The sequence below is a fragment of the Leptosomus discolor genome, chromosome 2 (genome assembly GCF_034619465.1).
Source record: "Leptosomus discolor isolate bLepDis1 chromosome 2, bLepDis1.hap2, whole genome shotgun sequence".
In the NCBI taxonomy this organism is placed as follows: Eukaryota; Metazoa; Chordata; class Aves; order Leptosomiformes; family Leptosomidae; genus Leptosomus; species Leptosomus discolor.
Window position 1 is genome coordinate 78,780,268 of NC_141392.1, and position 17,365 is coordinate 78,797,632.

At 40.5% G+C, this 17,365-nt stretch overlaps 1 protein-coding gene across 1 annotated transcript in view; it reads right to left on the reverse strand.

Annotated features, from left to right (window-relative positions):
• LIN28B (lin-28 RNA binding posttranscriptional regulator B) overlaps positions 1-17,365 on the reverse strand; it is an 87,281-nt gene that overhangs the window by 21,628 nt on the left and 48,288 nt on the right. The window lies entirely within an intron of this gene.

A 17,365-nucleotide genomic window follows, 5' to 3' on the forward strand; every position in this document is an offset into this window, starting at 1 on the left:
TTACTGCATGTTTCAGAACACCATTACTGACACAACAAATTTTAAGTTAACCCCCAGATCTGAAGGAATCTGTCTTGAATCTCCCTGAGAAAGGGTACAGCCTGGAGTTGTGCCAAGGCCATCTCTGTACCTCCCCCATCTGCTGAGGGGTACATACCGATCCAAATGAACTTGGCAGGAGAACGCTGACCTGACCATACTGCAGACTTCATCATTCTTCCAGAGAGGCTTTTTTCCTCTATAGCAAGAGACTGCAGCATAGGCAGGATTAAATTATTGGCACACTTTGCCAAACAGGTCTCTAGGGCCGCATCTATTACAGCATCCTCAGAAGAACTCTCCTGGCCACGCTACTTGACCATCTCAGCAGTCTCAGCCCATGGGTGCATTCTGCAGTCACGAGTGTTGCCTGTCTGAAATACCACCAGGGGAATTTTACAAGCGCCTGTCTTTTTACAGCAAGCACCGTGCAGCCCATCCTCTCCCTGGTGGGGCCACCCTGGGACACCTGAGCCTGTTCATCCCACACAGCAGCAGCAGCACCCCTACCTTCAGGCCACACGCTTGGCCTCCTGCCTCCAATAGCCCGTGCATAGCCAGGAGACCCAGCCCTCCCGCTCCCCAGGGCTACACAGCAGCCACAGCACCTACCGGGAGCCTGGCACTGGTGCCAAGCCATTCCCCACCAGAGCTCAGAGCAACCCCAGCTGCGGCACACGTCCGCATTTGCGCTGGCTGCCACAGAGTGCCTGGGGCCCCTGGGCGGCTACAAGGGGTGAGCACCCAGCCTACCCCAGAGAGAGCTGTATCCCAGCTGGGCAGAGCCCCGGACAGTCACGTATCCTGGACCACGAGTGCAAAGCACACAGCTATGGCCCACTCGGCCCCAGTCCCACAGACTACCTACTTCATATCCAGCAATCCCTTTTACTGCATTTCCTCCCCATGTCCAGCTCTGCACACCCCCACCTTCACTTCCATCCCAATTCTGCCCCTAATTGTCACATTTACCTTTTACATACTGATATGCATGAACCATTTCAGAGGCCACAGCTGGCTAGTTCAAGGAGATAAGGATTTTTAAACTGACAAACTTGAACTATCATTTAATAAAGCAGTGCCTTTTTTTTTTTTTTTCCAAACCAGATTTGTTTCAAGTTTTTACACATAAACCTGTCCCTCTGGAATCGGTTGGGTTTTTTTTTTTTTTAACTAAATGAGAATCTTCTTTACGAAAACAATTCCAAGTTAAATGAAAATGGATTTATATGCCACACACAAACTGTAGTCTTCTACAGTGTAACAAAATATGCAAGCTTAAGCAAATTTACCACCTGCTACCACAGAAATGGAACATGGTGGTATCCTGTTCCCAACACAGCATCTCATTAGAGCAGCCGGATGTTTCCACTACAGTGATTATTGTGCATACAGTGTCATGATTAATTTCCAGTACTAATACCACCTTACAATTCATATACTTTTTCACTTACAGTCTCAACCATAACCTGTAATTCAAGAATTTTTTGCAGGTTTGTGAAAACTCTCATCTGACCTTCGTATACGGGCAAGACCGCAGATACAAAAAGGGCACGTCGTGCCATCGTTACTTCTGTTGTTAGCTGGCCTAATGAGAGCAAGCTAACACAGATACATTGGTATAGCTTAATTTTGTCTAATGCCTCGTACTGGGAAAGAAGAGTAATGTAAAACAATGCACTCTAGGAGAGAGAACCGGGAGAAAGGAGCACATGCTCTGGCCATGCTGACTACACAGACACAGACTGGGGATGACTGTTGGCTGGTCAGAGGAAGATGTCCTACTAACACGATACACGCAGCATGTTTTGGAAGAAGCCAGTCACTCAGCGACTTGGCTACCAGCGACTGCAATAAACTCAACTGGGTTACAAAGCCAGGATTTGCCACGTTCCACAGCATCGCTTTGTTATGTGACTCCCAAGATCGCCTGGTGGAAGCTTGGAACAGAAAGGGAGTATCACTGTCAGCATAAGACAGAAGCACTAGTAAGTTGCCATCAGTTTCACCTTGCAACTATAAAAATGGCTTTTTTTTAAAAAAAAAAAAAAAAAAAAATCGAGGTCATCAACATGTACACATTCTGAACTGATCTCTTATTAAGTTATCCTCCTTTTGATACCCACTTTCTTCAATCAGCTGAGGCAACCTTTCCTAAGTCTATTGTGTATACATTTATCTGTCTACTATATATGTGTACACAACACATTTAATAAATTTTTTTTTGCTCTTCACAATTAAAGTCAGTCTTCTATAAAATGCATCTTAACATTACTCTAGTGTAAAAACTATTATTTTACCAAATTTCAAAACCTTTCAAATTTGACTCATTCATATTTTATGCACAAACTAAGCAAGAAATGTGGGTCATTAAGTAAAATGAGATATAACAGCTGAGATGTATTACGATACACTTCTAAAGATTTTATGGATAGCCATCACCTGAATTATCTCATAGACATTGGTGTTCACTTGGCAGTAGGGAACAACTATAACCACTACTTACAGACAAAAGCAATATGCTGCTTTGCTGACTTCTCATTCAAATTAGCAGCTAAAAACAGATGAGAAACACAAAAAACAGTAGTTCCTTCAATGAAAAATGCCACTAATAATCCAGATTTCTGAAACCCTCTGAACTCAACTACAAATGGTATTTTCTGATGAGTTCTTATTTTGAAAAGGAGGGGGGCAGTGCAGGCTAAACCCTAGAAAGCAAAGCAGAAGAAATCATCTCTTTGTGGCAGTTCATGGTGAGGAAGTGACTCAGCTGAGGCAAATTACAGAGCCCATTTGAAGACACTGATTCCAAGAGCACTGGGGGCTGCAGTCAGAAATCTGGCACAGCTGCACTGCCAGAAATTTCAACCTTCACAAGCACTTAAGCCTGAAAATACTATTTACAGTAATCCCAATCAGTTTTGTATAGCTCTGCAGCAAATTTTTGTTATGAAAAGAACATGTGAGGGAACTGAGGATATATTCTCTACCTATTACTCTCACAGATCAAGCAAAAACAAAAAAGCAGGGTTTCATCACAAAAAGTCAAATACAATTTCTAAGTAATTAAAAAATTGTGTTGAGATTTTAATTACCCCTTCTGCAAACTCAGCAAGCAGTCTACTCTGCCCTACAAGCTACTGCAATCAAAACCTGGTGGCAGTTCTTCCTACGTTTATAACTAATGCAACAGTAACCAAGGGATGAAAAACCTCCAGCATCCTACTCTCCACCAGAGCACTTTTCAATCTGTAGATCTCAGGTATCTGTAGACTATTTTTAAAGGGTGGGCAAAAGATAGTTAAGAAAAGCGGGCTTGTGGACAGGACGTTTGAACTATCAAACATCATGAAACAAGAGGATACACACACCCAACAAAAATCCGGGGGAGCAGGTCTTCCAGATTAAAAAAATGTGCGTGTGTGTGTGTCACTGCTCTCTAATAATTCAAATAGCCAAGAATCACAATTACTATTGTAATTAAAACTAGCAGTGATTTTAAATACTGCATGCATTAAGAAGGAAACCAATTGAGCATAGAAGAGTTTACTATCTAAACAGAATGAACAGAGGGAAGGTATAGAAAGGGCTTAGGCAAACAACAAAGTTATCTTAAGTCATGTCAGGCACACTATCTTTGTAGTTGCTTAACTTTTTCCCTTCATTAATTAACAAGTCCTCTGTTCCTTCACAATGATTCATGTGTTCTCACAAGTGGGTAACCAAAGCCATTCTTAAAACAGAATTAGCTCTCCATCCATCGATCCTACCAATTTATTTAACCACAGAGAGGGTTGACAAGCAAGAATCACAAGATGGCTGATCAGAAGCTACCCCATTTTATCCCAAGAATTCAAATGGGGAACAGATCTCCAAGATACAACAGCCTTCAGGGTTGGTCCTGCCCCTTCAAAATGCTCCCTGTTTCCCCTACGCTTGTGGTACTCCAGGGGATGCGGGCCACAGCTGGTTGTGTGGTTTGTCAGTACCACCGGGGATGCAGGGCACACCCGGTCATAGCAGCCCTTGCGGCTGGTAGAGGTCCTTCAGCCACCCCAGTGAAATGGCAGGAAGGAAACAAAGCAGTGGCTGCATCCGTGGGAGCGGTCCATGGGCTGCTGAACCCGCAACAGCTCCTCCTGCTTTCCCTTCTTTTCCTTCCATGAAGGAGGAAGAAATTAGGATGATCATTTAGCTCAATTTCACCTCAGGTGCAAGTCAGGGTTAAAAGCTGCAAAAAGAAGGTTTTAGCCTTTAGAGAAATAGTTTGGAAAGTTAAAAGTTTGAAAGGGGTTTAAATCTCACACCCTTCATCATCAAAAAAACCATGATAATGTGTGGGGGTTAGACTGAGGCTTACAGATGACCGTCCACTTGAGTTTAGCTGTATTTTGTAGTACTTTAACTAAATTAGTACCCATACCTATAAGAGAAGTACCATAATCCATACACTGTTAGTCAGAGCCTGAGCTGTGAGATATCTGTAACTTTTTGTTTTCTTTCCTGCTAGGGGGTTTGCACTCTGAAACAGTAGTCTGTTCTTTGCACGTGATACTGACATCACTTTTATTTAAACTAAACAAGCAAGACAAAAATATCATTGCTTACACAAATTCTTCAACTTGCATAATTTTCAGATGTGGAAAGGTATCTTTTTCTAGATAATGCCATCTTTGAAATCGATTGTACAGATGAAAGACGAAGCCTTCATTGTTCTAAAAAACACGTACTAATGAATTTTGAACTATGACAGACAAGAACAAACAGACAGTGCTGTGTTTTCTTATAAATCAATTTATAATCTATGAAAGAACATTCCTTGATGACAAGTTTGCATGGGAAAGGACTTCACATTTGAAAAGCTGTAACAGAGACGCTTACGAGTGTTTTTAAGCATCACAGTCAGGAAATTTTAATAAGGGAATAATTTTTCCCCATGTACTGAGAGCACCTGTATTCTCCAGTGAGACAGAGCAAGGGATCTTCAGCGGACCACAAGCAAGATTCAGGTTCCGCTACACTTACTACTGCTGTTTGTAAGAAACAGAGATAACTGAGTGCATAGAGACTGCATGATCAGATCCTGAATTATTACCCTAAAAAATGTTGCACAAAAGCATGTAGTATATAAAATACATAGTGCGTTTATACTGAACAGGCACTATGTTTCTCCAATTAAAAAAAAAAATATCTTCAGTGTTAATGTCCTCAAATAATATAAATTGCTTGCATCAACAAACACAGTACAATTAGCTTGTTACCCTTAAACTGAGTTTAAAATAAGCAAATTGTTTGATGACTTTGATGTTTTCCACCCAAAATGTGCTGGCTAATTTTTCCATTCCAGTTCCCATTCCAATCTTTTAACTGCCTTAATCTCCTGCCCTCAGATGTTGACCTCCTAAGAACAGAGGTCATAGGTTAGCACAGACAGACCTCAAAAGATCTGGACTATCAATTCATGCCTGAAAGATTTCTCTTCCACAAAAGAATCACTAAAAAAGCAAATTCCAAAATCCAGCTCCACAGGCTGCATAAAATATAAACTTGTTGATATGTTATATTCATAAATATTCTAAAAAGATTGGATCTAAACAGTACGTATTAATTTAAGATAAAAAAAATAAAACCAATGGCATCGACATGGAATAATGACTGAGCTTCAAAGATAAAAAAGGAAAACCCTAGAGAGGAGAGAATTAAGAGTCAGCATCTTTAACCACAGATATGTATGTTTCAAATATTTCTGATCTCTACATTTGAAAGTAGCATTTTTCCACACCAGACATTTTTAAACACAATTTGTTTTCTTGTAAGGGTGAATGTATGAGATTAGCTAACTCAGAAAATGAAACTGCACCAATTTATACAAATTTTACTGATTATTAGTGAGACTACTACCTCATTTTCTTGCCATAATCAGCGATACAACAGATTCCTTGCTGCTTGTTTGGTCAATGAGCGTACAGCTCTCATTAAAAAAATGCCAGATGTTTCTTTTCTATGCATAAATGAAATGTATAGATTGTAAAGGAGAAAGGTAACTCCATGAGGCTCTAGTGAGTTAGAAATACAGGGATAACAAAAACGAACCGTTTGATAAAATTATTTCTGAGCTCCAAGTAAAATTTGTACATTATACAAAGCACATAAGGACAAAAATTCTAAAAGTGCAGTGAGTAATGATACTCCCACATTTAATAACATACAATCCCATTGAACTATTTAACAAAAAGTAAATTAAAACGCTCTGTGGATCCTTTTTTGACTTAGAAACTAAAGTACCTAGCACATTTTAAGTAATTATTAAAAGGAGATGTAGGCACATATTCCTAGCAATTATGTGAGCAGCTAACCATGATTCTCCAAAAATATATCAAAGCACAAAAACATGGGAAAATGAGCCTGATCAGCAGGAAATTAAACATTTTTCATATACTTACTAGAAAGAAGTGATTTACAACAACTAACTCAGGGAAAAGAATGTAAATAAAATTAAACCTTTAAAGAGGTAAATAAATAGGCTAACATCTGAGCTATATACAATTTCTGATCCTGTTGCCAACTACTGATGATCTCTCCCAGTGACAGAAGAAGTAACACTGCAGAATTTTATAGAAAAACTCGTCTCATTATGCAGACTCACACACACACTGTTGGTTTGCTTTACATTATTAGTTTAGCACACAACAAAACAGCAGAGGTTCTGATTTTAAACACTAGCAAATCTGAAGCTGAATTTAGAATATTGAACTATTTCTTTTTTTTATATTGCTCAAAAGATATTTATTTATCATGGAAGAAATCCACGCATTCTGGTTAAACTTTGACGCAAAGGCTGTTCCAACATTAATTGCAGACAATGAAATAAGAGCAGTCTCTAGTTTGCTATTGTTTTCGGAGCTGTCTGAAGTAAATTAAATACTTAGTATTTAAACTGTCCAACAGCTAAAAGAGTAAAACTCCAAGTAACTCCTAGGCAAAAGAAAGCCATTCAGCACAGACCAGTGCAATTTAAATGAATTTTTGTACTCTCAACTATTCATTGTAAAAGCTCCAGTGCTAGGAGACTCAACACCAGTAAGATTAGAAATGAATGGAGATCAAAGAAAATAAATTGTTTAGCCCACTCCCATATTTCATAGTGACCCTTCACAACTCTTTCCTCCTTAACCATTCCACGGGTCTGTTACTGAGCAAACCCAGCTCCCTCTACTCCATCAATAACGCCGGCCTCGGCTCGCTACTCCTCCAGCTTGGCCACAGCCACCTTTGTTCTCTCTTGCACATGTACGTGCCATTTCTTCCATGAAACGAGTCTCTTCATCCTCGTCCTACAGTGTCACACTATGGTTTCAAAGAGAAACCAGTCCAGATCCCCAAGCCTTGCTGCTAGTCAGAGGAGCGTTCAGGCTGATTTCCACCCATTACCTACAAATTCAGCATTCAAAAGAGAAAGTAACAGTTTACACCGTAGTAACAGCCTGTGAACCAACATGTAAGTTCTATACAGCCTTTTCTCATTTGCTGCACGAAATGTAAGATAGTTACTATATACTTCTTCTTTAGCCTACGCAATTCAATGCTTGGACTCACCATTAAATCCAGCTAAATCTTGGACACAATACTGAAGTACTGACTTTGGGGATCTGACTAAGATCTCTTTGTGTATTACAACTACTAATTTCTTTGCAATGGCTCTATGAAATTCTGTGGTTTAATTGGACTCAACAAAATGCAAAGGATTCTGGAGCACCAGAAAAAAGCCAAAATCATTTTCCAGAGGAGCTTTATTCTAGGCACCTAATTTGAAATTAGAGCCCATAGAGCACTTACTATTTTATAGCACTTGGTATGTTTAGGGCAAAGCTCAAACTGAGAAACTGTTACAACTGGGAGCATTCGGTGGTTCTGCAAAGCAAGCTCCAGATGTGTCACATTTGTCACCCGGTAAACAAGGAACACACAATAAGCAGACTACTGCAAAAAGTCCCGTTTCAGATCAGCTCTCCCAGAATCACCTCAGTCTTCGCAGGGCTGCAAAGCAGGAGCTTACATCCCACCTACACTTCAGCTCCTTGATTTACAGCAATCTTTCAAAATGGAGGAAATTTTGATTAAATCCCTGTTTGCGCCTGAGGGGATTCAGGCTTCTTTGCACTCCCCTAAGACTGCCCAAACTACCAGCTTTGAGGTGATCGTGTGGAGACTGGGAAAATTCTGTGCTTCTCATACTGACACCATTTTCAATGGTTTCTCCTCCCCTCCCCAAGCCGTTCTCTTTCCACTCCTTCTTTATGATCGTGTTTTCATATTCCTGCTCCTTCCTACCTTCTCCTTACCCGTTGTCCTTGAAATATCCTCCTGTCACCATTCCTGGGGGATAATGGACATCACAGGAGCATTTTTATTTGAGCTCCACTCCCTCTTTTCTGAAAAGCTTCCCATAACCAGAAGAAGCAACTGCGAAGTCCCACTCAGTCCTGCTACTTCCCGACGGAGGATGCCACATCACTGTGTAGGGGTGGCTTAAACCAGTACTTTTTATTCAAAATAAACCTACCTTTCCTGGTGTAAATATGCCCTAAACCCCATTATTTCTTTCAGGACATAGACTATGTGTTATTACCTCCTTGAGAAGTGCTCTAAGCACACTGTAGGTCCTTGGGGGGTGGAGGGTGTGCACAGTGGGAATAGCAGTAGCATGCCTGCACCACCACTACGGAGATGACTACCTCCATGACACATTCCTCTTATATAATGAGCCGCTGAACTTCTTGACAAAGTAAGATATTGAAGTAAATTCACATTTTTAAATGATTCATATTTAAGTAGGTTTGATCTTTAAGTGTCAAGGACAAAAACATGAAGCCACAGCTAATAAAGGAAAGAGCTGTAGCGATCTGGAATTACATTACTGCACAGACTTTATTAATTTGAAGTTAAAGGGCTCCAGAACTTTTATTCCCTCTGAAGAGCTTCAGATTCATCAACATCAGTAAATCAAAGGCAGTGTTTTGGGAATACCTGATTTTGCAGCTATGCTATAATTCAGTTTTCTCCAGCTTTCAAGTTCTTGGTATCTTTTTCAACAGGCCAAGATATATGGCAAATTTTTTCATCATCTGGAATCACCATTAGAATCCTTCCTTAGTGTTATATATTTATTACATGCTTTCAGTATGTTTGCAGGCGATGCTGGAGTGCAGCACACCAAGAAAAGCAAAGAAATGCAACTGTTTTCCTAAAATAAAAGGGATTTGGGGTTTAATTATTTACACTGAATATTTCTGTAGTAAAATACAGCACGGACTGTGGACATCTTTTAAAAAAGACAGTTCGTCCTGCAAGCAGTTCTGTTCCCAGTTCATTGATAGCTATAGTGTGTCACAAGAGCAAAAAGCAGCACAGCCTGTAGTCAGGGTCAACATCAACTTAAAAAGAAATTTCCACAATCTGGGAAATCTTTTCAAATAACGCCCTCTTTCCTACTACTTTCAAAGCACAGGCTTAAATACTGAGTTAGGCCCTGAAAATGTATGCACTTTTGTCTATTCTTGTCTACTTGAAAGCAGTGCATTAGTATAGTAGTAAAATTAAACAGCGAGAGAGAAATTTTAACTAAGGAAGAAGATGCCAATTATATTAGGAAGACTTTTAGAAACAGAAATTATGTTTTGCAAATTATTAACTGAAATACTTTTAACATACACTCTACTGAAGTTATGCATAATCTCTGCTGAACTGAGCAAAGTTCTCAATTCTTTCTTGCTTCTCAATTCCTTCAGATGTGGGGAATCATTACTACAGCTCAGACTCCAGTGTGATCATTAGGTGTATCAGTACACCATAGCAAAGGCCTGACTACATGCTGGTACTTTACTGTGAGTGAGACAGAGATCATCCCTTGATTAAAGAGGGTGAAATACTCAGAAAACATGAGGCCTGAAAAGACATCCGATTAAAGAAAAATATTCTGCATTCTGAAAACAGTGTATGTACTTAAGAAACCCATCTGCTGTGCAGGGACAGCTTTACTCTACATGAGGCTGCATAAAAGCGACACCTTCCTACTCACTTCATCTGTTCCTTCTATATTTTCAGAATTTTATCTACTTACTTCAGCATCAAATTTGTATTTCTTATTATAAACATTATGAAAAATTTGGGGCCTGTCTCTTCTTAACTGTAGATGCATACAAACAGATACCAAAGACAACTTTATTAAGGCTCTACTCCATTCTTAATACAAGCTTGCAATGAAGAAAATTAGGCTTGGATATCGCTTAGTGGTATCATTGCCACCAGGTTCCGAGATCTTGCTTTAGCACAGAAATTTGCATTCACTTGCAGCATGTGAATAGCCCTATCAGAAGGCACATCTGATGGAAAGGAAGCACGTATTTTTGTGTGGTTTGTTGATTTGTACACCTGAGTGCAAAGCCCGGTTCCCACCCGCACCCAAGCGAGCACACCACATCGTCATGCAAGTTCAGCAGCCATGCGGGACCTGAAAAGAGCCCTTACTTTCACAAGTTGCCTTGTGAAGAATTTGGTAGTTAAATTGTGTGAAACCAGAAAATGGCCTTTCAAATGAACGAGGAATTCTTCGTTATTACCACCCAGCACACTACAGTGTTCCGGAGTACTCCAAAATAACTCTAACTGACCTCAATCTCAGAAGCACTGCAGCTGGTAAGGAATCAAATTAGGCTTTGTAGCCTCCACCTAACTAGGAGCACATGGCTTTGCAAATTAAGCAATGTTCTCTACATTTAAAATTTGGAGTGGGATTTCCTCCATGCCTTCTGAAGACAAATCCTTTTATTCTAATATTGTACACATTGTTAATGCACAAATGTAACCATTTCTATGCCTAGCTCCAACATTCAAGTACTGATCTTTCGGCTCTGCATCCTGGCTCACAACTGTTTGAGCTACGGAAATAGGCAGGAAGAGAAATCCATCATCTTTTGAGGAAGGCAACTCCCAATGCTGTGAGCTGGATCTGGGAGTAGGAGCTAGGCTAGCCTTGGCTTGCTGTCTTCTGAGAGGTGAGGCTTTCCTGCTCGTGGTCTCACTCTGGGGCACTTACTCTACTATAGCTCTACACATGGCATTTCCAGAAGACTGAAGTTTAGTTACAGCCTAGGCTGGAGATGAAATCATGCCAAACAGTGTATGGTCCATAGATATTTGGTACTATACACACCAGTAAGTGGCAGCTGTTCTCTTTCCTTCCTTAAGCCACCTTCCTTTCATCTTTTGGTGAAGAAAACTCAGTCTTTGAGACCTGATTCTACCCTCATCAGGCTGGACAAACCAAGTCCTGGAAGCACACCCTGTGTTTGGTACGCAGGAAGGTTGTGGCTGCCTTAAACACAGATGGATGATGTAGATTTTAACAAGGGCTGTCTAATGAATATATGCAGTAACACTTTTCTAACTTGGACTTGGATGGGTCTGCACAAAGTTGAGGAAAGATCAAACCCCTGCCCTGGAGAACCATCTCCAAACCAGATTTCAAGCCTTGAATCCACACCACCAAGTGGCAGCTGTTTTTAAAAGTTGCTTATTTTTTAACCCTATTAATAGAGCCCTCTGGTTTATCCCACTCCTGGAAAAACCTGAACTGTTGCTAAACCTTCCGAAAAGATGTCAGCCTGAAAAAAAGAGCAAGTATGGAAAACTTTGTCCCTAATGACTGCAGTCCAGCAAAGATAAAAACTTCTTAAAGTACTGGAGTAGTGAAAAGCTATTGGGCTTTTTAGGTCTTGCTTCTTTTTTTTTTTTTTTTTTTTTTAATATCTTTTTTTGTTAAACTTAGAAGCATTCTGCTGCTCCTGTTAGGAGTAGTTCATACTAGTTCAGTGGCTTATTATGGAACAGCCAGCAAATATCAGTAGTAAGATCACATAAGAAAGCACACCTCAGACTGGTGTTTATCCCTCTTTCTAGCCTGTTGTCTAAGTGTGCAAATTATTAACTATATAAAACTCCACAAATAATCTCAAGCTTTGCTTGAGGATCCAAGAGGAAGTTGCATCCAGCAACTCAGGTACTTAACACATCATCTAATTGTGTTTTGCAGATTAGGTGTTGATACTGAAGAAATGCTTAAACCACTGATTGCCAGAGATGGAAAGCTATACCTCCCTATTGCTTACAGTCTCTCCTTAAAAACATATTCCTGTTGGAAAGGGGATTGTAGGCCAGAGGGACTTAATTTCAGATGGCAGTTTTCATTTAAGAGAACAAAACTACAGTGGTCTTTGCAGTCTGTAAGCCTAAGAGGGGCTTAACCTCAAACATCACTGGAAAGAGGAACTAAACGTCCAAAGCAGGGAAAAAGCAAAGAGCCAAGAAAATGCCCTATGCTTCAAAAGTAGGAAAAGCAAGAATGAAAACTGGAAATAAAGAAATTCTTACTATCTAAAACGAGGTGAATGAGAGTCAGGAAGGAGGAGGAGGCCGTTCATGTTATAATTTCCGAAACACCACTCTTGCATAAGGTCCTTTTGCAAGGCTGTATTTTTAAGTATTCTGTGTAAAAGCCATGTAACATCTGCATTACTTCTGTGCCTCCGTTCCTCTTTAGAAAACAGCAGAACTGTTAACGTGATCTACCTTGGAGAGGAGCAGGAAAATACAACACTTTGTCAGGGACATACTGAAGCTATTTTGTGTTAAACGCTACAACTCCTTGAACTTTTCATCCATTTCTCCGGTCGGTTGGGCGCTCTCGCTTTGTCTGCCCCTCATTTTGCACTGGTGCTGTTCAGGACCTGCACAAAGTGAGTCCCTGGGGCTGGACCAGGGCAGGAGTGGTTGTGCCCCTGTGTCACAGCTGTGTGCGGTGACCGCCAGCCTGGCCTTGCCTCCCAGCTCTCGGGCGAAGGGACTCTGATGGTCTTTCTCTATCCACTTGGCCCTATCCATCTGCTAAGCATGGTTTTTATAAGCTTTTCCCATTTCAGTACTAGTTCAGGGCTCTCCTTCCCAGCCTGTACCACTCCCATATTCATATCTCCACAAAAATCTGCTTTGCTCGAACCGTAGGAGGCTTTTCTATGAAAATTAAATTATACACTTGAGTGTGATTCAGTCAGTAGGGATGGAATTGATATAATCTCAAATTTGAAGTGACTTTGTGTCACGTAACTTTGCTGTCCTAAACTAGCTCTCCTAGTCCTGTTAACTTCAATCCAAATGTCCTCGACAGCACTCCACCATGCCGTCATCTCTGCCTGCATCACACCAATTTAGTGGCTGTGCAGATTACAAGCTTTTAAAGAAGACTTTTAAGATTTTCTTACTATAGTCTGACTTCAGATTATCTGCAGAACATCTTCAGATACTAATCCTGTTTTCTGTCTGACTCAGACACAAACTAATTTTAAGCGACAGTTCATCAGAGAAGTATTATATTATTTAATTACAGCCCCCCTTCTCTAAGTGGCTGTATTTCCACCCAATCGGTGGTTTAAAAACACGTTTTTCTTCACTTGAAAATGATGGGTTTGGTCAAGTTCAAGAGTTACTGGCAAACATCATTTATTACATCTTAACACAAAACCACTTCTTTTGTAGTTGTCTCTCCTTTGTAGATGTCTATTTTGGAAAAAAGTTTTTGAAGTGTTACATCGATGCTGACATGCTCATTACTGTTTAGCCAACTGAGCTAGAAATATACAGCCATTTCACTAGGCATGTTCCCAGAACATAATTCAGCATCACCGTTTATCCAGTGGCAATGCTTCGTTAAGCTTCCTCATTTCCAGCAGCTCCCAGCTCCCTCCCTCACAGTTTACTTGCAGGGCTGTGCTATAAACCAACTCAGTGAAATGTTTCATGTCAAACCCAAAATCTCACAACATACTGCTTATTTATTACATGTTTAAATCCACACCGCTTACTGATACAGATCACCTGTGCCAGAAAGCTTCCCTGCCACAAGTGTGATGTTAGAGGAGGGTAGCACAGGACTGAAACATCATAAATTAGAACTGGGAGATGGAGCTATACCCTTAATTATGTCTTCCTTGTCCTCTCCTTCTTGCTTTATTTTATTGCTTCCATTTTGGTGTAAATACTTCAAAACCAAAAAAGAAAAAAAAACCCTCGTCATCCTCCCCATACCCTCTAAAACATTCCACATGAAGCAAGTGCCAAGCTGAGCAGATACAGCACTACAGACTCTCTGCTGAAAAAGTATCCAACTTTGAGCTCCTACTAGGAGTATTTACAGATACAGATACAGAGGATAATACCTCTAGGTCCCAAAGATAACTTCAGCTTCTAATCTTGTGAGCATCATGCATCTTCTTTGTTAATACTGTGCCAAAGGTCTGTAGGTCAAGTTTATTTAAATATACACTGCACTAATAAATATTTTCTCAGCTGTATAAATTTATAAAAATAATCTTAAATAAAAAAATTACAGCTGATTAAATGATCCTTTAACCGTTTTCACTTTAGGTCACATAGAAACACTGGGAGTGTTTGGGTTTTTTTTAAAAAGTACATATTTTTTTTCCTTCCTCCCTTTTCCCTCCTCCAAACTTTATTCTGAGACGGTGGGCTAGGTTCTGATTTCATTTATTCTACTCTAAATCAGGATTTCACAGACTTGTCTACAAGTTACTGAGCAGGTGATTAAGGTGTGAATTCAGAGTACTTTATCTTTTCTGCATCAGCTCCCCGCAGTCATTCCTAGAGAGCAGCATAGCGTGCTTTTGCATCAGCTCACTGTCAAAGTTGAGCAAAACACACTCTGCTCGGCACATGTTAAGAGCTCCTACGAAGGGAGCCGCAACCTGCTGCAATGTAACGCGCTGCAAATTCATCCCCTGGCTTACTTCGGTAGAGACCAGCCCCTCCCCACTGTGCATCTCTGCCATACACCACTTCTGAACCCAGCAGTTGTTGGATGCAAATCCCAGTTGAGTCTCATTTAGAAACCTCCCCTCTAGCCCAGATTACGCTAGACATTGTGAAAAAATATATATACGTAACACATATGGATATTAGAACAGCTTAAAGCAAGGTCTTGGAACCTAAAGCCAGCAGGCTGCTTATAGCCACAGCTTCATTTCACATGGACCACAGAAGACTTTCCCTTCCTGGTACTGGCATGCACTAGCACACTGGCTGAGAAAGATGCCGAAGTGGCCAATATCACTGATGACAATTACAAAGCCTTCCCACCTATGTTATAAAATTACTGTGGCCCACAGTAATGCTGAAGGGGATATATTATCATAGCGAGGTACTCACAGCAACAACACTCTGCACATTACAGAGATGCTGAGTCTATTGTGGAAGACCCACAAAATCTACCAACAAGCATCAGCATTGGTAACCTCAGTGTCATAACTTTTTCTCTCCCTCTCTGCACATATTGCTGCTTTTCCCTTTCTTTTTCCCACCTTTGCTATCTCTAACTCCTTCTGTCAGTCTTCTCTTCTGCTGTAATACACCATTACTACAGTCATGGGATCCATTCAAATGGGACCCATATAAAAAGATGCCCTGAGGCTGGGCCCTCGCGCTGTTACATTGATAACATAGAAAAGAGATGAACACAAGAAGTTGGAATGAGCTTTCATAAATGGAGGCAATTCTCACAGTGCAACAGCAGTTTTCAAGAATTTTTCCACTACACATGCTGGAGATGCACTTTTTTAATTCTCTAGCCGTTCAATCAAAAATAATTTTCCTTCAAGCCAAGACACTGCTCCCCACTGAGTGATAATGCCAGTGCTACTTCAAACATTTCAAATTTCAGACGTTTTTGGCATCTTATGACTTAAGCATAGAATTTTGAGACAGAAGTGGGTAGATGGTTTTGCCCACATTTTCATATTCAAATTAATTCAATTTAACTTTGAAATTTTCCTTTGTTAAAGGCAAGTCAACATTAAACGAGTACACTGCCTCATAGATCACCCCTCTGCACTGTTTTTCAGGGTGTATCTGATCATTTTTTCTATGCTTTAGCTATGAAAAAACATCTTTGACAGTAGGATTCATCTCACCTAACTTTAGAGATTTGTAAGGTAAGTATCTACAGCATTCGAGCTAGGCTCCCTTTGTAGTCCCAGAAGAGGAACAGCCACAAGGCAAGATTCACCCCCAGTATTTTAGGTGCTTCCCCAGGATGAGACGAATTGCACTCTGAAAAGTACCACTTCCTCTGCATTGACTACACTGTGCACTATAAATATCTACATTTGTTCAAATCCCTGCTTCCTTCAACATGTAGTTTTTCCTGTCCACTTACAACCTGTCCATTTAAATTTCAAGGTTTTTTTGAAGCAACGACCGTCTTCCTTCATAAACACGTGCAACAAACAAAACAACAGTATCATGACTCTGGCCTTTATTTGCTGCCATAGTATGAAGCATCAATAACAATGGTAATGCTAATCTGCTAAACAGATTAGTAATTACAGTCCATGGAAAACCAACGGTTTAAATATGAACTATATCAGGAGGGTAGCTCAAAAAAAGGAAAAAAGATAGATATTTTTCACAGCCATTGCATGCAACACAACTCTGAAAGGCCAGATATGGTAAGCAATCAAAAAGAAAGCTTTGTCTGGCTTACAAGTCTCTCCTTGTTGTGGTTATGGACTCTGATTTGTTACAGCAGCAATAAATTTTGTTCATGGCCTTTAGCTTTTACAAAGAAGGTGGAAGATGGACAACTATCATGTTGTCTCCAGCCCTTAATTAAAAAAAGGAAAAAGAAGCCTTTTAACAGAGGTGGGGACAAGGGGAGTTCATCTGTAGCCAGCAAAGGCTTCTGATTGCCCATTTCTCGAGGCTGGGCTACTCTGCCTTTCCAGGTGATCCCCCTCTTTCTCAAGCTACTCTCTGCTTCAGAACCTGCAATGGAAGAGAGCCAGCTCTCAGTCCTGCCATACATCAAATACTGCAGGCAAAACTTGGCTGTGTGGATGTTCTTACTAGGATCCTTCACAAACTATATATTCCCCTTGATGTCAGTCATTATTGCTACTGGGCTGGGCAATACCATAAGGAGAAAAGGGAGGTTCACCTAAATACAAGAGCTTTTGGACAGGAAGGCTGTCCTTGGGGAACTAGCTGCAGGTGGCTTCGTAGTAGAGAGGACTACAGAACTTCTTCAAGCCATCAGCGGCAGAAAGTAAAGTAAAGTAAACCAGTGCAAGTCAGACTGCTGCACTTGTGCAAAAAGGAGCGCAGCTCTCAAGACTAACCTGAAATTACAACAGTTATTCAGACCACCAGGCAATAAAACCTCTCGAAACACCTAATATTCTGTTCACTAAATAAAAACATA